Below are 6,975 nucleotides of genomic sequence, written 5' to 3'. Positions count from 1 at the left end.
ATCGAGAGTGAATCCTCGTATATTTCAAAGGGTGTGGATAGTTATCCTCATGTAATTTCATGACATATAAAATTAATGATATTTCGAGTAATACTCACTCTGTGCAGAGACGTTTATAGTATAATATGTAATAATTTAATTTTGCCTATCTCCCCCATAATAATTTTTTTTGGTATATATCGTATATACCTAAAAAGAAAAACAACTGATGACGGAACTACTTTTTACACTTCAGAATGCAAAATTACAACGCAGCCAAGATTTTGTTTTGGTATATACGGTATATAACGGGGGAAAAAATGTGCATATTTTTTTCCCGGTATATACCGTATATACCAAAACAAAATCTTGGTAATTCCTGAAATATATACGTCTCTGCTCTGTGTGAGCAGATTATTAGCTTTGGAACCCTGGTAGTAAGGTTGGTCTGGAGGCGGCACCTAACGGTGCTGTTAGCTGGGTAGCGCTGGAGGCGGTGACGATAGCTGTTAGCTGGGTAGCGCTGGAGGCGGTGACGATAGCTGTTAGTTGGGTAGCGCTGGAGGCGGTGACGATGACGGGGACAGCAGGGGAGCGGCAAAAGTGGATGGGGAGTTTGACAGAAACGATTTACACAACATTTCCGCCCACCCCAAATTGTTAAGCAACTAATGAAATTTTAGCACGTTGAACAAATTTGGTAAAACGTAAAAAAAAATCATAACATTCCCAATACATACTTTAGCAACATTTGATCCAGTGTAGGTGCATTTAGGGCCATTTTTTCCCACTTTAGATTTTCTCAATTTTTTATTATGCATACATGCACATGTGAGATTTAAAAAAAATAACGCAGTTTCAAAGAATTCCGACATCGCGTAGCTTAGCAACAGATCTTCAAACCCAAGTGTTCTTCCGATTCGTCAGGTTCATTAAACCAGATACATAGAAAACCATAGTAACCAAAGACGTATACAACCATAGTATCAAGAGACGTATAAAACCATAGTAACAAGAGACGTATAAAATCATAGTAACAAGAGACTTATAAAATCATAGTAACCAAAGACGTATACAACCATAGTAACCAAAGACGTATGAAACCATGAAGTACATATACGTCTTAAGCTGAATCCGTCTGCTTGGTATGATCAGAGACGTATATGGAATATATGCGTCTCTGGTATGATCGCTTATGAATATTTCGCAATTTCGTGTTGTCGCTCGTGTTTGGCGGATTTTCGTCTTTTCGTTATTTCGTTTTGTCGCTTGGCGTCTTTTCGCGACAAAGCGAAAAGACGAAATGTCATAGGTAAGCCACCATATAGCTCTGACGATATGTCTTGGCCTATTCTCTAAGGCACTGACGCTGAGTGAAATTGAACTCCGGGACTTGTAACCTATATGGCAATATGTTCGTATAACATCATGTCCTTCCTGTTGTATGAAGGGTTCGTAAAGTGACATAGCGTATATGTGTAATGAGAGTTTGAGCAAGCCTTGACAAAACGATGTGTATGTGGTAATAAACTGAACTGAGTTGAAGGTCGTGTTATTACGTGGGATCTGTAGATACAAAGGGAATGTTCGGTAAGTAATTGTCAAGTCGTGCACACTGACGTCAGAGATGTAACAAGATAATTAAAAAGAAATAAGCAGGTCCATGTCGTAGATGTAGTTTATACCCGACGGAGGCTATACTTATTACAATCGATACGATTGTACACCAGTAACCACCTATAAACAGAAGAGGTCGTACCATACAGACCCCACGCTATTTGAATTGATAAAACTTAAATAAAATTGTGACGAAGTAAATGTGGCAAATGCAAATAAAAAACTAAACGGATCAGAATTTCTGTTTTACTAAAAACCCACCGAAATGTTAAATATTGGTCCTCTGTATAGTCATCACCGAGAAAACGATACAACACAAACTGTCAAATAGCGGACTACACCCGGCATATATTATATATCTAATATATTACAATAATCGTATCTAGTTGTATACAATTGAAAGCAACTAATGCTGACCCAGCTCATATCACATATACCTAGTGCCCTATTATGTTATCTTTCATGACATATACCATATAACATTATACAGTTAAAGTATGGGGTTGAGGTGTATAGAAAGTTTCTGGTGTCCCGAGACCAGGTCTATTTCCCGAGGCGAAGCCGAGCGAAATAGGCATGGTCAAGGGACACCAGAAACTTGCTATATCCCTCAACCCCATACGTTAACCGTTTTATTATACCGATTCACACTGGAGAGATAGTTTTAACTAGAAAATATTTGTAAACCATAAGCTGTATAGCTTCATGTCCCAACTACCCTTTTGATTGCAATGGAGCAAAATGCTTCCGAGTTCGATAGCAAGCTCCGCCCACCTCGCGCGTCGCTTCCGAGTTCGGTAACAAGCTCCGCCCACCTCTCGCCTGATTGGCTCGGCGGAAACACCCGAGTGTAGGTGTGTTTTAGTTCCCAGCCTAACACACAGGACTAAAACACAGTCAGGCAAAAGTGGAGTAAATAAAGTAGAGGTATAATAAATGACATTAATACTAACGAGCCAAGCAAGCCACCCTACCTGAAAACCTTCCTATAAGGGCATACAGAAGGTGCACCAACAATCTACGGCTCTGTGTAATGGTATTTCTAACCTTATGTTACCAAATTCCAATAAAGGTATCGCTGAAATTTTACTAGACTGGCCCCCGTCTCTAGAATATTGAATTATTAGAAAGAAAAAAAACCTCTAATAATTTTGATCACTTGGATGTCTGAGTTTAGAGTTTTAAACTAGGGGGAGATAAGCTAGTAGTAAAACGCAGTTGAGAAATTCTTCATCAAAACTTAGGGGTTGGTAGCCAGTCTAAAATTTTACTAATCGAATGGCAAAACCTCTCAAACGACCACTTTCACGCACATGTCCTTGCACGTGCTAGCAGCGTGCCTGACGGCCATTGGACAACCAACCCGAAGGCCATGTACGTACCTATAAGCAATTTATCCCGCCCTTCTCCAAACCGCGGAAAAGGTTTAAGTACCGAGTGACAACAATATGCACAGAGCTTATTATACTATGTACCCAGACATACGTAACCTGTCATAACGCCTATGTAATCCCTATTATTCTTGCATCAATTATTACACCTAAATAACCCATGATTTGACATATATCACCAGTTATCATTTCTGTGTAACATACCCCTTATAAGACATACATCACCAGTTATGATTTCTGTGTAACTTACCCCTTATAAGACATACATCACCAGTTACGATTTCTGTGTAACTTACCCCTTATAAGACATACCTCACCAGTTATCATTTCTGTGTAACTTAACCCTTATAAGACATACATCTCCAGTTATGGTTTCTGTGTAACTTACCCCTTATAAGACATACCTCACCAGTTATCATTTCTGTGTGACTTACCCCTTATAAGACATACCTCACCAGTTATCATTTCTGTGTTACATACCCCTTATAAGACATACATCCCCAGGTATCATTTCTGTGTAACTTAACCCTTATAAGACATACATCACCAGTTATTATTTCTATGTAACCCGTTATCAGACGATTTCCGATTTTATTTACTTTCAAATCGGAAATCGTAAACTTAATATCTTGCATACTAAGCTCCGACACCAATGCAGTTCCCTTAATTATGACCTTTTTAGAGTTAACCTTGTTGAGAGTGCATCTTGTAATTGTGGTCATCCTTGTGAGAATGTCTTTCTCTATTTTATGGAATGTCAACTTTTTACAAACGAAAGACGTATTTTGGTTCAAAATTTGATTAATTTGAATGTTGCGTTAAATTTAGAAATTCTTTTGTTTGCCAATTCACAATTTTCCGTGGACCTTAACTCTAACATTTTTAGATCCGTGCAAAACTTTATTAAATCCAGCAAGAGATTTTGAGTTCAAATTGTAATAACAATTGTATATATTTATTGTCATTATTGTCTATTTTTGGCAATAAATATGTTTAAACTGAAGACATATATCACCAGTTATAATTTCTATGTCACCCGTTTTCAGACATATATCACCAGTTATAATTTCTGTGTTATCCTATATAAGACATAAATCAACAGTTATCATTTCTGTGTTATCCTATATAAGACATATATCAACAGTTATCATTTCTGTGTTATCCTATATAAGACATATATCACCAGTTTTCAGGCCTATATAGCCCTCTGTCAGTTTATGTAATCAGATGTAAAATAAAAGTAAACAGTCATATAAGCAATTTATCAGATGCACGTTTCATGTTAGTAGGTAGCGGCAAATAAACCTGAATAAATAAACATATACTTACACAACACATGTTCCGTAGAGGCATACTCGATTTGTCTTGTACTGTGCTGTATCTATGACACACAGTGTAATATTGTACATATAACGTAACGGTTCTGGTGTCCACAGACATATGAGTGAATTATAAGTGAGCTATGTGATATTAACTCACTGTTTCTATGTAGGTTAGGAACGTCAGGATTTCCGCTTGGTTTTTTTTCTTTTTTACTTATCGCCAAATGCATAACGTCACAGTTCTAACGAATAGGATGTGAACATAGTTAATTAATTCGTATTTCATAAATAATAGCGATGGAATGTTGAAACGTTTAGTCATATATTTCATATAATAGTATCATTTCCTGGACGTTAATAAAATCTCGGAATGTAAAATGATTCGTGTGCGTGTGTCACTTTGTATGTGTAATAAGTAAACGTCACTTAGTCACGTATATCTGTTCTATGATATCAGACACGTAGATATTACACAATGACGTAAAACGTATTAACGGTCACCGAGTGACCATAGCCAAACTTTCGTCACGCTCTATTGACCAATGTTACCTTACCTGGAGATGTGCACGTGCCCGCTTGTGTCGGTGCTATTTTTAGCTCCGTGTACGACTTTGTGTTTATGTGTCGGGTGTCTACAGTAGGTGACAGCAGTCCGCTCTGTTCTACACCATGGCCCCCCAAAAAACTGTCCCCACCAAGGATCAATCTACATCTAGCATTGTTAGTGAGGCACATAAAGTAATATATGAAGGTGTTTCAGAGGATTCCAAGGCTGTTATGAAGCACATGACTGAACTTTTTAATAGACTAGATACACGTCTTACCCACATTGAAAACCAAGTCATAAAGATTGATCAAGTCCAGAAGGATGTGACCTCGTTGACCTCTAAAGTCCATCAGTTAGATCATGAGGTGAAGAATATTGACGTTAAGTACAGGGAAATTCGCAATTCTGTGTCCAATGTTATCAGGCAGTCCAATGAAATGGAAAAGGGTGCCCAGGCCCTGAGTGATATGTATGACGATGTGAAGTCTTGTCTGGATCGAAACAACATTACTCTGGCCAATCTCAAAGCTGCTGATGACAAGAATGTAGTTGACACCACAAAAGTCATAGAAGAATTAACAGAGCTCCGTTCCGAGAGAACTAAGCTGAAGGATCTTGTCATAGACCTGCAATACAGGTCCATGAAGAACAACCTCATATTCCATGGACTACAAGGGGAAAATCCAGGGGAGGACACTGAGGCCAAACTGCGTGATTTCCTTTATTACGAGCTCGGGATTGACTCACACATAGATTTTGGGAATGTACATCGTTTTGGCAAGTTTGTGAACGGCAAGCATCGACCCATAGTGGCTAGATTTATTCACCACAAGGACCTAGAACTTGTTCGAGACAGTTCTTCGAAACTGAAGGGTTCTGGATTTTGGATCAACGAACAATTTCCAGCGGAAATCGAGGACAGACGTCGCAAGTTGTACCCTGTGCTTAAGCACTACAGAAGTGAAGGCTGTAGGGTTAAGTTGGTACGTGATCGGCTCTACGTTAATGGTAAGCTCTACCATGACGCCTCCTCGGAGGGCGTTACAGAGACAGTAGCTACATCTCGATCCACACAGAGAGAAGCTACCCAGCAGTCCTACCGTGATGCTTTGGACCGGACGCCGACTTCTGGTCAACGCCATTCCAAGCGTCAACGTCGATTCACAGCTACGCCTACGCACTCGCCTACATAGGGGTGTCGGGGGGGAAACAATCAACGACAGTACCAAGTGTGACCGGGCGAAACATGTGTCTGATACCGATATCAGAATTATTTCCTGGAACGTAAATGGTGGAATAGAAAAAAAACTTAAAAAGTTACTGAATTCCGCAATGTTATACTAAACTATGATATTATTTTTTATCCGAGTGCTGGATTCCAAAAGGCTTTGAGGTAGACCTTGAGGACTTTCACGCTGTTGTTGTACCAAGGAAATTAACACGCTGTACACAAGGTGGTGGATTGGTGTTACTAATACGTAATACTATTTTTAAATTTGTAAATGTAGGTAATGTTTTGTTTGATACAATTATACCGGTTACTCTTGACCAGGATTTGACCAGTTGTACTGACAACCTAATACTGTTATTTACATATATTCCACCTAGTTCATCTCGTTTTTATGAACAATATGATTGTGATATTTTTTCAATTCTAGAAAACGTTATAAGTGAATATTCTGAATCCAGAAATGTAATGGTTATAGGTGATTTAAACAGTCGTACCCGTAATACAGATGATTTTATTTCATTCGACAATTTATATGGCGGTATACAGTCTCATATTGAATCCATTTTTAACTACTTAAGTGACACTGATGAAGAAAGGCTTCTGCCGATCAGAACAAACCCTGATCCAGGAGTCAACGAATTTGGTACAAGATTATTAAACCTATGTAAATCCTCGGGTCTAAGAATTTTAAATGGTAGAGACCTAGCCAATCTATCTAGTGATTTTACTTTCTGTGGTGCAAATGGAATGAGTGTTATTGATTATGTATTAATGCCATTTAGTATGTTTTCTGTTGTTAAAAAATTCATGGTTTGCGAATTTGTTGAATTTTCCGACCATGCTCCATTGCACATTGAAATACACTGTAATTTAGGAGGTGGTGATGAG

The sequence above is a fragment of the Mizuhopecten yessoensis genome, unplaced genomic scaffold (genome assembly GCF_002113885.1).
Source record: "Mizuhopecten yessoensis strain PY_sf001 unplaced genomic scaffold, ASM211388v2 scaffold8447, whole genome shotgun sequence".
Classification (NCBI taxonomy): domain Eukaryota; kingdom Metazoa; phylum Mollusca; class Bivalvia; order Pectinida; family Pectinidae; genus Mizuhopecten; species Mizuhopecten yessoensis.
Note: the sequence above shows the minus strand (reverse complement) of the source record.